We start from the raw sequence: 16,787 nt of genomic DNA, 5'->3' as shown, positions 1-16,787 counted from the left end.
TACACCCACAAAAGATACACCCACTTCCTTGCCCTTATAAGGGAGACAAAGAGCTATATATAAATGACAAATAAGTAATAATATATCTTACATGGAATCTTAATTACCAGCTCACCTCTTTGCCCTCCTTGCCCTATTGCCTTCTAAAACAAATGTTTAATCTTACATTTTTATGTTCAACAGATGTCAAGGATCTCGAGTTTCACATCAATATTGAAAGATTTCCTTCATTTGAAAGTTTCTAAACAAATGCCTGACAACCATATATCAGGAGTGCTCTATGGCGTCTCCTGTCTGGCAGGGGGCTAGGCTGGTGGCTGACTTAATTTCAGGATAAATACAACTCTTACAACCATATGAAATAAGAATCTAGCATTCCTTAAATCCTTTGCATAATTACATTTAAGCCAATATATTTAAGCTAATATATTTCATTCACTTATCATAGGTAGCCTTTTAAAAGAATAAAGCCTTTGTAAAGTAAAAAGGAACTCAGTAAAAAACAGCTTTTAAAAAGAAGCCTCTTCAGTTTACACCTCCCCCCTTTCCCAGCCAGCTAGATGCTTCTTCTCCAGCCAAGCCAGTTGCCTTTCCCAACATTTAACCTTTTTAACTCTCTCAGTTTAAGAAAAAGAAACAGCTTTTAAAGATTTCTTTAAAATGCTCTCTTTTTCTGCCAGCTAGATGCCTCTCCATTGCTCTTGGCCTTTTTAACCTTGGAAAGAAGATCTGGCTCATTTTACTGAGAGGCACTTTGGTATTATTTTACTATTTACCCTTGCCTTTAATTGTGTTTTCTCAGTCTGCAAGGGCAGCATATGTAATTCTCCCTTTTTATGACTTTGAGAATTGTTTTTCTACTATAAATCAATGGGGCCCCCTTGTCTTAGGAGAAAAACCTCTTGCCAAGGTTCTTTCTGCCTGGCATGAAACATTTGAAAATCTTTTTAAGCTCATTTTTAAATACAAGCCTTGATAAAATATAGAAGCTCTGATAAAAAATGCAGGCTTATGACTAGATGCCTCATTCCCCCCTTTCAAGCTCAAGGACCTTCATCCCAAGTGTCCTTGATAGCTTGACCTTCATCATATTCCTGAGGTAAAGCTCTGTATAGGGCCATGATATGAGGTAGAGTTTCATTTGAAACCATCTTGCTAATTGTACTTCTAAAACATGAAATGATACATGGCATCATACACAAAACCATTACCACTACTGTCAAGAAAAACAAGCAAGACAATAGTATCCCTTTGAGTCCTGTGACATTAGGTAACCAATTGGTGAGCCATCCCATATCCCATCCTTCCCATGTTTGTACTGGGACATGTGCTATATTCTCCATCTTTGTGGCCAACACACGGATTGCCTCACCATTATCTGAAATGTTAAAGCAACAGGCATTCCCTGTCAAGTTCAAGACTCCACATAGGCCTCCCTGCCTGGCAAGTACATAATCCATTCCCATTTTCAGCTGCAAAATGGCGGCTCTACTTTCATCCAACTGTTGTGCAATAAGTCTCAAACTCTGGGCCGTTGCATTGGTTACAAGTTCCACTACTGCTTGCAATCGAATTATTCTGTTTAGATTATAAATAGGATCCCGTGCCCCTTGTATGAGCTCACCAGGATTCCAGGAGGCAGGATCATAATAGGCTATAATGCGCTCTGGCGGCCAATCATCAGTACCGCTCCAACTTTGGGTACTTCCTCCTGCTATATGAGAAATATCAGCATTCCTTCGTGTTCGCCTGGCCGAACTAGTGGGCATAATCCACATTGGTGGTAATACCCAACCCAAGAAACAAGTCCCACTCCATTTGGAAGGGAGCTTTTTGTATGCCCATTCTCCACATATCCACCACAACCATCGGGTCTGAGGTTTTTGGTACGTGGAGTACAGAAGGCGAAATACCAAAAGAGGTAGAGAGTTCACAGTGCAGTATGTTAGATTGCCTTTTTCTGTCACAGTTATGTTCCACACCACTTTCCATGCGTGAATAAAAGGAGGTGCACAGGGCAAGGTATTCCGAGTTCGATAGGTAGTACCGTGTGCCCAGGTATGACTATTCTTAATATAATCCCAAGTATAGTGACAATGAGAAGAGCCTATCATGGGAGAATCAGCTGCATCTGATGATTTATGTACACAGAATTCCCCTTGTACAGGTATAACTCGTAATGGTTTAGTTGAGTTCCATCCGGGGAAATTCTGTATTTCTGTTTGGTGTGGCATTTCGCTTACCATACCAATGGCATCTAATGGTATCGGTAATAAGGGCATACCTCCCTCTGAATCATCTGGCCCAAGAGAGCAAACAAGGCAATTGGTCCTATTTGCAACATTGGCTACCATTTCAGCTAAACCTACCCACATATTGTGGTCATGGCTGAATCCATATTTAGCCAATTTGGTCAGATTCAAGGACCCTTCCCCTTCCCAAGGGATCAGGATTAATAATAAAATCATGTTGATGTCTAGTATATGCATTCCTTCCACAAAAGATTACCTTATTGTGATAGCAAATAATTATTAGCCCCAATATAATTCCCCCAGTGACAGAAATGGGGAACCACCAAGACCAAAACATATATCCCGAGGATCCCCAATGAGTAATATCTCTGATAATTGTTCCACAAGGGGGCAGTCAATCAATTGTATTAGAGAATCTTTCCGTTCACAGTCGCTGGTTCAGACGCTCCTCAAGCTTCAGGCGTGCGCAGGTCAGCCAGCTTCCAGGTTGTGGCTGCAGCAGGCCGGTCGTCAAATGTTGCCCGTGACCTAGCCCGTTCCCGGTAGGGCTAGATACAGGGGTTTTTGGAGAGAGTTAGTTTTAAAGGATTAGAGGGGTCACCTTTGCACGTCCAACTGCCTTCGGACTTCTTCAAACGAGAGTGATGAATCCAGGGGGTCACCTCAGCTACCTTCACTGCTGTTGGAGTAGAGAGCAAGACGGTGTAAGGTCCACGCCACTTTGGTGCAAGTGGATCACGTTTCCACTCTTTCACCCATACGCTATCGCCAGCCTGGAACTGATGAATCGGCTCGGCAATGCTGCACGGCGTGCGTTCGAGGGCCCATCTGTTAAGAGAAACAAAAACACGGGAGAGAGATTGCACTTGTCCCTGTGTCACATGATCTCCTATTTGTTTAAGGTCAGCTGGAATATCCTGAACAAAGGAGGGCGGTCTCCCATACAGGAGCTCAAAAGGTGACAACTTAAGTCTTTTTGTGGGTGCACACCGAACACGAAACAGTGTTATGGGTAACACATCTACCCATCCCAATCCCGTTTCCTGGGTTAATTTTGCCAATTGGGTTTTCAGAGTCCGATTCATTCTTTCAGTTTTCCCTGAACTCTGAGGCCTATATGCTGCATGCAGTCTCCATTTTACTTGTAGGACTCGACATACATCTTGTACTACTTGATCAATGAACGCTGGCCCATTATCACTTCCAATGCATCTAGGTAATCCAAACCTTGGGATCAATTCAGTGAGGAGTCTCTTAGTTACCTCTCGTGCCTTTTCAGTTTGGGTGGGAAAAGCTTCAACCCATCCGGTAAAAGTATCTACAAACACAAGGAGATACTTGAATCCCTTAGAAGGGACCAGCTCTGTGAAGTCCACAATTAGACTTTCCATGGGGACATATCCCACATGTTGAATTCCAGGAGGTTGTACCGGTCCCTGCCTGGGATTGTTTTTAGCACAAAGAACACATTTCTGTGAAATGCAAGTTGCTAATTGTGATAGATTAATAATATACAACTTCCGACTGAGACTCTCTCTGGTTGCAGTACCGCCAAGGTGAGTAGATTCATGATAATTTCTTACAATTGTGCCTGCTAGATGATGAGGTACATAAATCCTATTGTCCGGCAGGATCATCCAACCGTCCTTCATAACCGCTCCTTCCTGTTCAGCCCACTTCCTCTCTTCTGGGGTATAGTGAGGTTTAACTTCTTCTGGAACTACCTCTGGTATGAGGGCTGCTATAAATCCTCCCACAGGCTTTTGGGCTGCCTCTCGGGCTGCTTTGTCAGCAGCATGATTTCCTCTGGTTATTGGATCCCTTCCTCGTCCATGACCTTTGCAGTGCATTACAGCAATCTGTTCTGGAGCCCATACTGCTTCTAACAGGATTTCTACTTCAGGTCCATATTTCAAGGCCTTCCCGTGGGCTCCTATTAGACCTCTTTCTTTCCATAGAGCTCCATGTGCATGCAGGGTTAAGAAGGCATATTTAGAATCAGTATAGATGTTTGCCTTACATCCAGCTGCCAATTGCAGAGCTCTAGTTAAGCCTATAAGTTCAGCCTTTTGTGCTGATGTGCCAGCAGGCAAAGCTTCAGCTTCCACAACTTCCTCATTGGTGACCACAGCATATCCTGCTCGTCTGGCACCTTCATGCAGGTAACTGCTACCATCCGTATAATATACAACATCTGGATTTTTCAATGGTTCATCTTTCAGATCAGGTCTACTGGAATAAACTTCATCCATTACTTGGAGACAATCATGTGATTCCTCATCATCTACCTCTGGTAGGGGCAGCAAAGTCGCTGGATTGAGCATATTCACTACTCGTAGATGAATCCTGGGATTTTCACACAATAGGCCTTGGTATCTAGCCATCCTTGGGTTCGTTAGCCAATAACTACCCTTATATTCCATGAGTGTCAGAACAGCATGAGGTACATTCACATACATCGTCTGGCCGAAGGTAAATTTATCAGCTTCTTTGACAAGGCTTGCAGTGGCCGCTACTGCCCTTAGGCATGGAGGCCATCCTTTTGCTACTGAGTCCAATTGTTTAGACAAATAAGCTACTGGGCGGTTCCAACTTCCTAATCTCTGGGTCAGGACTGCAGCTGCAATCCCATTCTGTTCATGTACATACAGCTGAAAGGGTTTTTCCGAATTAGGCAATCCAAGGGCTGGGGCCTCCATAAGTCGTTGTTTGATAACTAAAAAGGCTTGTTTCTGCTCAGGTCCCCATACGAATGGGTCCTTTTCTGCACCTCGAGTGCTTTCATGTAAGGGCTTGGCCAGACTGCTGAAATCAGGTATCCATAGTCTACAAAACCCTGCTGTTCCCAGGAATCCTCTAAGTTGTTTTCTTGTGGTAGGTTCCTTGATAAGGCAAATAGCTTCTTTCCTCTCTGGTCTCAATGCTCGTTGTTGGTGTGAGATGTCAAAGCCCAAATATTTGACCTTTTCTAAACATAACTGTGCCTTTTTCTGGGAAACTCGGTAGCCAGCTTCCCAGAGCAAGTGGAGCAGTTCCTCTGTCCCTTCTTTACAGGTATTAAAATCCTTTGCCGCTAGTATAAGATCATCTACATATTGCAGAACCACCTTTTCTCCCGGTATTGAGGGGTAACTTGTTAGATCCCTCGCCAAGGCAGTGCCAAATAAAGTTGGGGAATTTTTAAATCCCTGGGGCAATCTTGTCCAGGTTAGCTGGCCTTTTGTTCCTGTCAAAGGGTCTTCCCACTGGAAGGCAAATATAGGTTGGCTCTGTGGTGCCAGCCGGCAACAGAAGAATGCATCTTTCAAGTCCAATACAGTAAAAAATGTTGCTTCTGGTGGGATCAAACTCAACAAGGTATATGGGTTTGGTACATTTGGGTGCAAGGTCTCGATAGCCTGGTTTACGAGCCTCAAGTCCTGCACTGGCCTGTATTCATCTGTCCCAGGTTTTCGAACAGGCAAAAGGGGTGTGTTCCATTCTGATTGGCAAGGCTTAAGCAGACCATATTTTAATAGGCGGTCCAAATGTTTCTGGATGCCCTCTGCTGCTCGCCGGGGTAAGGGATATTGCTTTACAGATACGGGGGTAGCCATAGGTTTTAGGGTTACTACAATTGGAGCTATATTCTTAGCCATTCCTGGTGGGCTATTTTCGGCCCATACTCCTGGTGGCACTTGTAGAGTTCGGAGGAGCTTGTTTAATTCTGTATCCAATGTGGGTTGGACTTGCAGGGCTGACATTAGGCGCCATGATTGTTCCTTAGGTACTGAGAGGGTAATTATTCCTGCTGCTTTTGATGGCAGTTTCATTTCTGGACCTCGAGGAGTGAAGGTGATTTGGGCCTGCAATTTGGACAGCATATCTCTGCCTAAGAGAGGTATTGGACACTCAGGTATATACAAAAACTGATGGGTTAAACGATGTCCCCCAATCTGGCATTCCAAAGGTTGGAGGAAAGACCTCTTAGCTGACTGTCCAGTGGCACTTTTAATGACTACACTTTTGGATGCCTTTTTCTGCAATAGTTCTGGGAGTACTGAGTATTCAGCCCCAGTATCAATCATAAAGTCTATTAAATGGCTCCCTAATTGAATCGTGACCGTGGGCTCCTGGAAGCCTAACTTTATGGAGTCCGGTCGTTCCTAGTCTTGAGTAAAATCCTCTTCTGCCAGTCCAATGAAATTGTCTCTATTCTGTCCTTGTCCTGGTCTCTGATATCTTCCATTTCGGATCATTCCCCGTCCCCGTCCCTGGTTTCTTGGGCCGGAGCCTGGGCCTGGGCCTGGGCCTGGGCGTACTTCTTCCAACCTCAGGGGTTCAGGACACTCCCGCTTCCAATGACCCTCCTTCTTGCAATTTGCACATTGATTCCTTCCCAGTGGTGGATTCCTTCCTCGCCCTCTCCCTCCATTTAAGGGGCGGTGGTCTTGCTTCACTGCTGTGGCTAGCATTACCATCTTTTCCTTCTGCCACTTCTTCTTCTCTTGCTTCTCAGCCTCATCCCTATTCCGATAAACTCGGCGTGCAATGGCCATAATTTGGCTCATCAGCATCCCTTCCCATCCTTCTGATTTCTGAATTTTCTTACGAATATCAGAAGCGCACTGGGCCACAAATGTAGCAGTAATCATTCTGCTGTTTTCAGGGGCTTCAGGGTCAAAAGGAGTCCATATACGATAGGCTTCTTGCAGCCTCTCTAAAAAGTCTCCTGGACTCTCTTTTGGTTTCTGTTCTACTTCTGAGACTTTAGACATATTAGTGGGCTTCTGGCATGCCCTGCGGATACCTTGCACAAGTGTCTGGCGGTAGGTGGTAAGTCTGGCCAGGTGAATTCCATTGTTTGGATCCCAATTAGGATCTTCCAAGGGAAAGTTATCTTGGAGATGACGGTCAATATTAAAAATATTTCCCACTCTGGCCTGCTCACGCAAATATATCTGTGCCTTTTCAATTATGTCTCTCCTTTCCTCAGTGGTGAAAAGAGTATTTAGGAGCTGGCGACAATCTGTCCAAGTAGGGCTATGAGTATTTACTATTGAAGTCACCAAGTCCATCATAGCCTGAGGTTTTTCTGCAAAAGATGGGGTGTGTGTTTTCCAATTCATCAAATCTGTAGTTGTGAATGGAATATATTGCAGGGTCGAAGTTCGAGGTGGCCGTGGTCCGGGTTGCCCGTTAACCAGCGCAGGCTCCTCAAGTGCATCAAATACTCTTCTAAGAGGGGCTACTACGTGATCTTTCTCTTCGCTTTGCTCTAGGGGCCTCAAATCATAGGGGATGGTATTTGTCCCAAGGCGTTCTTTTAGCAGCTTTATACGCCTGGCTGTATTGCTTGCTGACCGATTAAGGTCTCCCTGTAACTTCTGTAATAATTCTCTAGGACTTGGATGTACAGGGGTTTGGGGTGGGCAATCAGTTGTTCCACTAAAGGAGACTGTAGATGCAGGTCTATTAGGAGTCACAGGTGGAATAACCACTTCTGCTTGGGCTTTATTATAGGACTCCAATGCCTCCTGAAGATATTTATCATAATCTATCAAGGAATCAAGCTCTGTGACTCCACTCCCATTATTCATTCCACTTTCTTGCCTTGGGGTTACAACTGGCGGAGTGTTTGAATTAAGCTCCCTTCGATGTGGAGCATAGGGTGGAGGTGGAAGCACCTCTTCCTCTGGTCCCTCAAAAATGGGTTTGAGTTTATTTGGCAAGATTCCTTTCCTAGCTTCAGCTTTTACAGCCAATAATTTGCATCGTTTGACTTTGCATTCCCTTATCCATGGAGGATTTTTATTTAATGTGCTCAGCCAGGAATCTATATATGGAAATTGTTCTGGGCACCCTCCAGTTTCTTTGGCGATGTTAGACCAAAGTTTGCTTACTAAATTTATATCAAAAGTTCCCTGAGATGGCCATTCAGTACTTTGTTTCGGCCATTCTAGTTCACATAACGTTCTCAAGCGCTCTGGCGTCATTTTGACTCCATATGCCCCTGAGAAGGCTTTCTTAAAATTATTTAACATACACTCAAGAGGTGTATTTTCCCCCTTTGAACCCCCAACTCCCATTGTATGGCCCTGTGAAGTATCCACTCAGTCACTCACACACACGCTTTGTCAATTTTCCCTTTTCCTCCACCAGACCAACATCTGATGTACCCAACCACCTAGCGTACTCAGTTTCCCCTTACTGAGACGCAGAAGTTTGATCAAGACTTCTCTTCCTCCCAATTAATTGGAGGGCCAAAAATCCCTTTGTGCACTTACCCTTGGTTGGTTCCCTGTTTCCCCCGGTCCGTCGCCGCCAGTGAGCAGGGTATCAGACAGACGAGTCTTCTGCGTTCCCCCTGGAAAAATTTACCAGTGCGCGCTGGGTAAGCAGTGGTCCTCTCTCTTGTACCCTGCCCAGTAGGGCGAAGGGGCTGCGTTCCAGCAGACCACTTATCCGAGTCACAGTGGCACCATAAAATGTAGCACCCTGCTTGTGGTTAACGCTTAGCTGGAATGAAATATTCAACGCAGCAATAGAGAAATTAAAATAATAATTTATTTGTCAGACAAATAAATGAGAGGCTCAGTGGTATATGGTTACCAAGCTCTGGCCTGGCCTCTTGCCATCCTGGCCAGCACTTATATTCCCTTAATCCAGCCCCCTTTGCTCCTCCTGTGGCTGCCTCTGTCCAATCAGCCTGGTTGAAATTCCTATTGGCTGTTTGGTAGAACCAATCACAAAAGATACACCCACAAAAGATACACCCACTTCCTTGCCCTTATAAGGGAGACAAAGAGCTATATATAAATGACAAATAAGTAATAATATATCTTACATGGAATCTTAATTACCAGCTCACCTCTTTGCCCTCCTTGCCCTATTGCCTTCTAAAACAAATGTTTAATCTTACATTTTTATGTTCAACAGATGTCAAGGATCTCGAGTTTCACATCAATATTGAAAGATTTCCTTCATTTGAAAGTTTCTAAACAAATGCCTGACAACCATATATCAGGAGTGCTCTATGGCGTCTCCTGTCTGGCAGGGGGCTAGGCTGGTGGCTGACTTAATTTCAGGATAAATACAACTCTTACAACCATATGAAATAAGAATCTAGCATTCCTTAAATCCTTTGCATAATTACATTTAAGCCAATATATTTAAGCTAATATATTTCATTCACTTATCATAGGTAGCCTTTTAAAAGAATAAAGCCTTTGTAAAGTAAAAAGGAACTCAGTAAAAAACAGCTTTTAAAAAGAAGCCTCTTCAGTTTACACCTCCCCCCTTTCCCAGCCAGCTAGATGCTTCTTCTCCAGCCAAGCCAGTTGCCTTTCCCAACATTTAACCTTTTTAACTCTCTCAGTTTAAGAAAAAGAAACAGCTTTTAAAGATTTCTTTAAAATGCTCTCTTTTTCTGCCAGCTAGATGCCTCTCCATTGCTCTTGGCCTTTTTAACCTTGGAAAGAAGATCTGGCTCATTTTACTGAGAGGCACTTTGGTATTATTTTACTATTTACCCTTGCCTTTAATTGTGTTTTCTCAGTCTGCAAGGGCAGCATATGTAATTCTCCCTTTTTATGACTTTGAGAATTGTTTTTCTACTATAAATCAATGGGGCCCCCTTGTCTTAGGAGAAAAACCTCTTGCCAAGGTTCTTTCTGCCTGGCATGAAACATTTGAAAATCTTTTTAAGCTCATTTTTAAATACAAGCCTTGATAAAATATAGAAGCTCTGATAAAAAATGCAGGCTTATGACTAGATGCCTCAAGGATACAGAGCGGGAACAGAATCATTCGCTTTCAGATCAACAACGTAACTTGAGCCATACCTGCCTCTCTGCCTTGAAACCTTTGTTCATTCGGTGTGGTGTAGTGGTTAGAGGATTCAACTAGGACCTAGGAGACCAGGGTTCAAATCCCCACTTGAAGCTATGAAACTCATTGGGTGACCTTGGGCCAGGCACTGCCTCTTAGCTAACCTACCTCACAGGGTTGTTGTGAGGCTATATAGTAATGGGAACAGGGGGAGGGGGGACAACGACTCTGTATGTCACTGTGAGTTCCTTAGCAAAGGTGAATCCAATACAGGGGCCAGCAAACTTTTTCAGCCGTGGGCCGGACCCCCCTCCCTCAGACCATGTGGTAGACCGGACTATATTTTTTTGGGGGGGGGGGAATGAACAAATTCCTATGCCCCACAAATAACCCAGAGATGCATTTTAAATAAAATGACACATTCTACTCATGTAAAAACATGCTGATTCCCGGACAATCTGCAGGCCGGATTGAGAAGGCAAGCCTTAGGTTGCATACCCCCCATCCAAAACATAAAGAGGGGCACAGCCACCAGTTCTTGAACTCATTCCTCTAGCTCTCGTTTTAATAGCACTGTGATTTGCAGCAATTAGCAGGCAATCATTAAAAAGAAAAGAGAGAAAGAAAAAGGCTATGCAAGGGTTTTCCTAGAGAGCTTGAAACCTTTACTGGAGTCAGTGCTGCCATGCTTGGCAAATATACTAAACTACATGAAGAAGCCCAAAGTGTCACCACACCACTACAACCCCAATTGAAATGTGTGGCGGTGACATGATCAAAAGGAGGGTTCTCTGCCTAGCAATTTGCTCCCTTGATTAGCAGCTCAGCACACAGAAGCAGCTGCCACATGTAGCAAGGCAAAGCATCCTCTGTGAAGCAGATCTGTGGTGCTGGTCTGCATCCACTCTCAGGGCACCTTTCACACTTTAGGTCTGCCGAATGCACCAAAAGTTTGCGTGGTCAAAAATAAATCGGTTAAAGGGTTAAATGTGCATGCAGCACATTTCAAATGTTAAGAAACAAAAATCACACACGAATTTCAACAACTTTCATAACAGTCCTGGAAGGTAGACCTGCATCTTGGAAAAATGGCTTGCCTATGGCCAAGTAATTAGTATGTGGTGAAGACAGCATTAAAACCCAGGACTTGCCAGATGCTGCTTAAGAGTCATAGAATTGTAGAGTTGGAAGGGACCCCAAGGGTCATCTAGTCCAACCCAACCTCTCTATCAGGACTCTCCAGGCCACCGCCACCTACCCAGCCACCCATTACTAGCTGTTTTCCACTCTCTTGGGTATTTTTGCCTGTCTAGAATGTGTTGTTAAACAAAAAAAAAAGTCTATTGCTCTACTCAGTTTTGCCTGTGGCCCCTCCCAGCACTGCCATGCAGCCTCCAGAAGGTTGCTTAGTAGGGAATGTAGCCCTAGGCAAGTTTCCCTACCCCTGGCCTATGCAAACAAAAACTACAGCCACAATATTAACCCATGCTTTACCATATTACAATTCACAGTTCCTCCATGCACATGCACGCTGCAGCAAAGCAAGCCCTTCTCAAAGTTCCTATTTTATTTCCCAAGACTATGCCAGTTTCACAGAGGGTGGCAGTGGAGCAGAGCAGAGAATCATTTTTAATCTTCACTATGCAATCGCTTTGAGCACTCTGCTTTCAAAGCTTCCTGAAATGTTAAGATTTTCTTCATGGACTGTGTTGTCTTTTTTCCTCTAGGGCTTTTATAGGCATATAATTTTATTGCACCATTCTTTCTCTTCTCCTTTCCTTTTTTGTAAGTGCAAGTACAACCTTAAATGCACATCTTCCACCTATTATTGGGAAGACTCCAAGGAGGATCATATACTTGAGGTCAAGCAAGAACTTGGCAACTACCTAAGGAGCAATTTATCAGTTCTTTATTTGAAGCACAAATCTGCCCCCCAGTAGAGACAGGGTTTTGAACAATCCTCTTCATGTACTCTTAAGCAATCACCCCCAGAATATTAAAAGATACGTGTCAGCTATGCTTGTGAGATCCTCATGGTTTTTATATGATGCAACCAGATAAAACTTTTGATCAGACTCCACGTAATACCCAGAAACCATATCTGCAATAAAGTGCTGAGTGCACTTTGATTGCAGGCACCAGCAGCAATTTCTATTTTCAAAAGTGAGAGGCCTACGAATCAGCTGGTGCGTCAGTTGATCTATAATGTAGATCCGAAACATACAGTGACTAAGTTTCTGTTGCACATTCTGTCTTGCATTGACAGTGCTGTGGAGCTCACTGAAAGATACCCAGATGCACTGTAAAGGTAGCAGTTGCAATAACAAGAACTTAGAAGCAACTTCCCCGGACACAGAAGTAAACGGTCATGTGTGTCTGAACAGCTTGTTCAGATTGCACAATTATCCTTTTTGTTTTGCTTTCTTTGCTTTTCTTTCCCCAACACCAACACCTCTTTGCAGAAAACACAGGAAACTGCCTTATATTGAATCAAGCCATTAATCCACTGTACTGTGTGGCTCATCAATACTTCAGATTGGAGTCTCTTCTAGCTGTACCTGGAAATGCCAGGGATTTCGCATCGAAAGCAGATGCCCTTCCACTAAGAAACAGCAGCTCCCTTCATCTGTCTCAAACCTCGGTAAAACTTTTGTTTTATCCATGCTGATAATACGTATCAATAATACATATAATACAATACAATAATACGTATACAATATCACAGCAAGCAAGAGCTCAGGGCAGAATTCAACAGAACCAAAAAGCAAAGCAAAAAACATGTCCAATATGCAGCCTGCAAGCCTAATACATCCAAAATAAACCTTCATCCAGGCTTATCATAAGACTTGGATTGTGCAAGGCACAGTCACATATGCAAGTGGGTGTTTGGACAGCTTTGTCGACAAACTGCCAAAGTACCCGTCCTTTACAGTTACTGCATGATTAACAGCACACAACATCTGCCAGAAGTGCCGTGCTGCAAGCTTTTGTCCTAAAGGTGTCTTTCTGTTTTGTTTTGGGTTTGGGTTTGGGTTTGGGTTTGGGTTTGGGTTTGCTTTGCTTTGCTTTGCTTTGCTTTTTGGTTTGGTTTGGTTTGGTTTGGTTTTACATAAAAAAACCAGGCCACGACGGGTGGGGGAAGCTCGTTTAAATCCCAAAAGATCCTTTGCAGCCTGATGAGACGTCATCATTTGTTGCAAGGAGGCGGGCAAGGCTGCTTCTGTTTCCTCAGCACAGGCTCGTCCCATATTTGGAAGAGCCACTTCGACTCTCTCTCTCTCTCCCACCCCCCACCCCCCGCCCCCGGTGCGAAGTCAGCAGCAAGGGCTCGTCCAACAGGACTCTTTTGTCTGCGGAATAAACTTGAGCCACTAGCGCGGGAGTAAACAAATGAACAAAAGTGCAAAACGTGGATTGTTGCTGTTTTTTAAATGCACGGGCGGATTTGATCCGAGACGAAATATTACTCGCTAAAAGCCTCTTTTGCAGAGCAAAGGGGGACGCTCGCAGGTTCCGGAGAGGAGAAGCGACAGAACCGAGTTAGTCCGAAGAGGGTGGCCTTCAGATCCTCCCCCCAACTCCACACACACACACAAAAGTTCAGTCGGCTGCTGCTGCAGCTGCTGTCACTTGTGCCCGAGCAACGCCAAGCCGTTTTCTCCGCCATCCCAGAAAAACTCCGGATCCCCATTCTGTCTGCTCCACTTCACATCTACCCGAGCCAAACCCAATAATCCACTTGCATCTCTCTCTTTCTCTCTCTCTCTCTCTCTCTCTCTCTTTTGGAAGTGGGAGGCGGAGCGGGTTGGAAGTAGCAAGAAAACGAGGAGATCTCTTGCTACACCACCCAGACTATATTAATCCAGGCACCAAAGGACAAGGAAACAAACACCCAGCGTCCAAACCGATCGCGAAAGTTTTGCTCACCTTCAGTTGCAGAGAGTCGCTGCAACAAGTCCCGTCCTGAGTCAAGTCCGGGGCAAAGGAATCCACTGCCAACAAGAAGCCCAAGAAGAAACGGGGGCGGCGGGGGGGGGGGCGGGATCCCGCAGGCAACCAAACCCCAACTTTTGAGTGCCTTTCGCTAGGATTCTGGGAAGGCGTCACTTCCTAGCGCGGTAAGTTGCCGAGGGGTGGATGCCAGAGCAGGCCCTTTAAAAGGCAGCTCCTCCCTCTGCTTGCTTCACCCGCCCTGTGCAGCCTCAGCCACAGAGAGGGCTGCTGCTGCTGCTGCTGCTCCCCTCCTCCAAGTATCGTCTGAGACTCAGGACCCCTTTAGGCTTCAGGGCGAGGTGCTTGTTTCGAACCCACGACATGTTAAAACGAAACGCAGCTTCAGATTCCTATTGCACGCATTTGTAAAAAGTAAAGGGAGAGAATGGAGAAAGCCCTGGGGTTTCAGCCAGATGCCCCCTGGAAAGCTCGCAAGAGCATGGTGGAAACAGGAATCCTGTTGATGGCTTTTGGGGGAGGGGTGCTGGTACTGTCATCACCTTCCAATAGATGTCCCGCTGTGGTTCTGTCATCCCCATTGGCCTGCCTAGGGCCATAGCCTTTAAGAACTAGGAGGGATAGTTGGTGTGGATTGCGGTTAATATTGTGTGTGCATTGCTTCTCAAATGTGCAATCCCTTGGCAGAGCAAAGCCCTCCCCAGCCTCCACTGAGGCTCTCCACTCTGCAGGAAGGTAGGAGGGGAAAGCCAGCATCTCTCTCCTGCAACCCAGTTTCCCCAGTTCAGCATCCTGCTCATTTCTCCTTCCTCTGCCAGTGCCAGCCAATCCAGCCCCAGTCTCGACAGCACTGCAGGGCTCATGACTAGTGCCTCCTATAACAGCAATTTTTTTTAATGCAGCTGTTTTGTGCAAGGGCAGGTAAAGGTAAAGGGTCCAGTCGTATACAACTCTGGGGTTGTGGCGCTCATCTTGCTTTATTGGCCGAGGGATCCGGCATGACTAAGCCGCTTCTGGCAAACCAGAGCAGCGCACAGAAACGCCGTTTACCTTCCCGCCAGAGCGGTACCTATTTATCTACTTGCACTTTGACGTGCTTTCGAACTGCTAGGTTGGCAGGAGCAGAGACCGAGCAACGGGAGCTCACCCCGTCGCAGGGATTCGAATCGCCGACCTTCTGATCAGCAAGTCCTAGGCTCTGTGGTTTAACCCACAGCGCCACCCGCGTCCCTTGTGCAAGGGCAGTTCTTTACAAAAGAGTTGCTGTTGCTTTTCTTTTAAGCACCATGCACGATGTGCCTTTAGCAGCAACCAGTGGAAAGGGCAGGCTGCATCCTTTCCTTTGGACTGATGGAAACAACGTGGAAATAGGGATGTGGCAACAGATGGCACCCAGTAAAATCTTACCGTGCATGTAAAAAAGGCCAACCTGCATAATGCACATTAGTGCACCCACAGTCAAGTCATATGCAATTTTTATTGGCTCCTTCCTTTTACTGGATTATCTGTGGGATGGGAAAATCTGCCTTTAGTGGGCAGAAATGTGGGGTGCCTCTTGGATGAGGATGACAATGACATTGTGTGGATACTGAAAGAAAAAGAAAGGACGGGGAGCAGCTTCAAATCTACATTAAACTTCAGTGTATGAATGACCTCCAACTCTAACCCTGTCTTGGAAGTCCCAATTACTTAATATACACTTATGGTAAGGAACTTGGTGAAATAACCTCAACATAGCTATACTTATACTAACACATATATTTTTATTTATTATTAAGAGAAACTGAATACCTTATTTCCTACTACAAATCATGTTACCAGCATTTATTATTGCACAGCTCCCTTGCAGACAGTCTCTCCATGCTTTACATTTCCCCCTTTAAACCCAACATCAGATTTTTCTTTTATTTTCATTGCAGCAGCTGTTGTTGCCAGGCTGTCCTCCCTGTTGCTATGATTTGCAAGGCTTGAGTATTTTCCAGTTCATGATTGTCTTGGATGAACATTGTTCATTCCACACGTACACCCCACCTTTAAGTAATACCTTCCATTTTTGAAATAAACAAGAACAGTTTAACAAACAAAAAGCAGTTTCTGGAAACACAGAATAGTCTGTTCTGGGAGTTAGCATTTGTATCCTCATATAACCTCTCTAAAATGTGGGGATGGAGCAGACTGAAAATTAAAGTGTTGTACAATTTGATAATGTCACAGCTGTTAAAACTATTTGAGAAAGACACAGGTGAGGCTGAGAATCCGAGAACAGGTCAGCACCACTCCTTTCTGCAACTTTATACTCTGCTGGTGGTACCAACTCCTTTGTTTTTAATTCAGGGAAATAACCCTGCTGAAGGCAATGGTGCAGATGGGAAATTTTAGACTGTGACCTTAATAGTCTTACACTCTTACACACACACATACACACAAAACCCCTGCTATAATGGTCAAGTGTTGTTTTTTAAAAAATGATAGTTTTCATTTATATACATTACAACAATTATTTAACCATAATTTATATTTTCAACTTTGACTTCAACTTGCCTTAACTTATTATTTTAATCATCTATACACACACACACACACACACACACACACACACAAACTGCAGGTTTTTACAATAAAATGTGTAAAATGTTTACAAATTGTTTGTAAATACTCAATAAACAATTTCCATTCCTTTCTAAAAAGTTTGTTGTCTTGATTTCTTATTCTTCCAGTGAGTTTTGCCATTTCTTGCATACACCATTAGTTTCTGTATCCATTCTTTGTTTCTCT

The 16,787-nt window shown here is 44.4% G+C and overlaps 1 protein-coding gene across 2 annotated transcripts in view; it reads right to left on the bottom strand.

Moving 5' to 3' along the window:
- The window catches only part of MIDEAS (mitotic deacetylase associated SANT domain protein), an 89,505-nt gene extending 75,218 nt beyond the window's left edge, over window positions 1-14,287 (bottom strand). Inside the window, exon 1 of one of the 2 annotated variants that reach the window (XM_083746416.1) lies at window positions 13,989-14,287. The gene's annotated coding sequence lies outside the window, so the exon portion shown is untranslated. The remainder of the gene's footprint in view (window positions 1-13,988) is intronic. The other variant, XM_083746415.1, reaches the window with a different exon arrangement.
- Between the last annotated feature and the right edge of the window lie 2,500 nt (window positions 14,288-16,787).

The sequence above is a fragment of the Podarcis gaigeae genome (assembly GCF_964106915.1).
Source record: "Podarcis gaigeae genome assembly, chromosome: 1".
NCBI classification, from domain to species: Eukaryota; Metazoa; Chordata; class Lepidosauria; order Squamata; family Lacertidae; genus Podarcis; species Podarcis gaigeae.
This window is presented reverse-complemented; position numbering and strand designations above follow the sequence as displayed.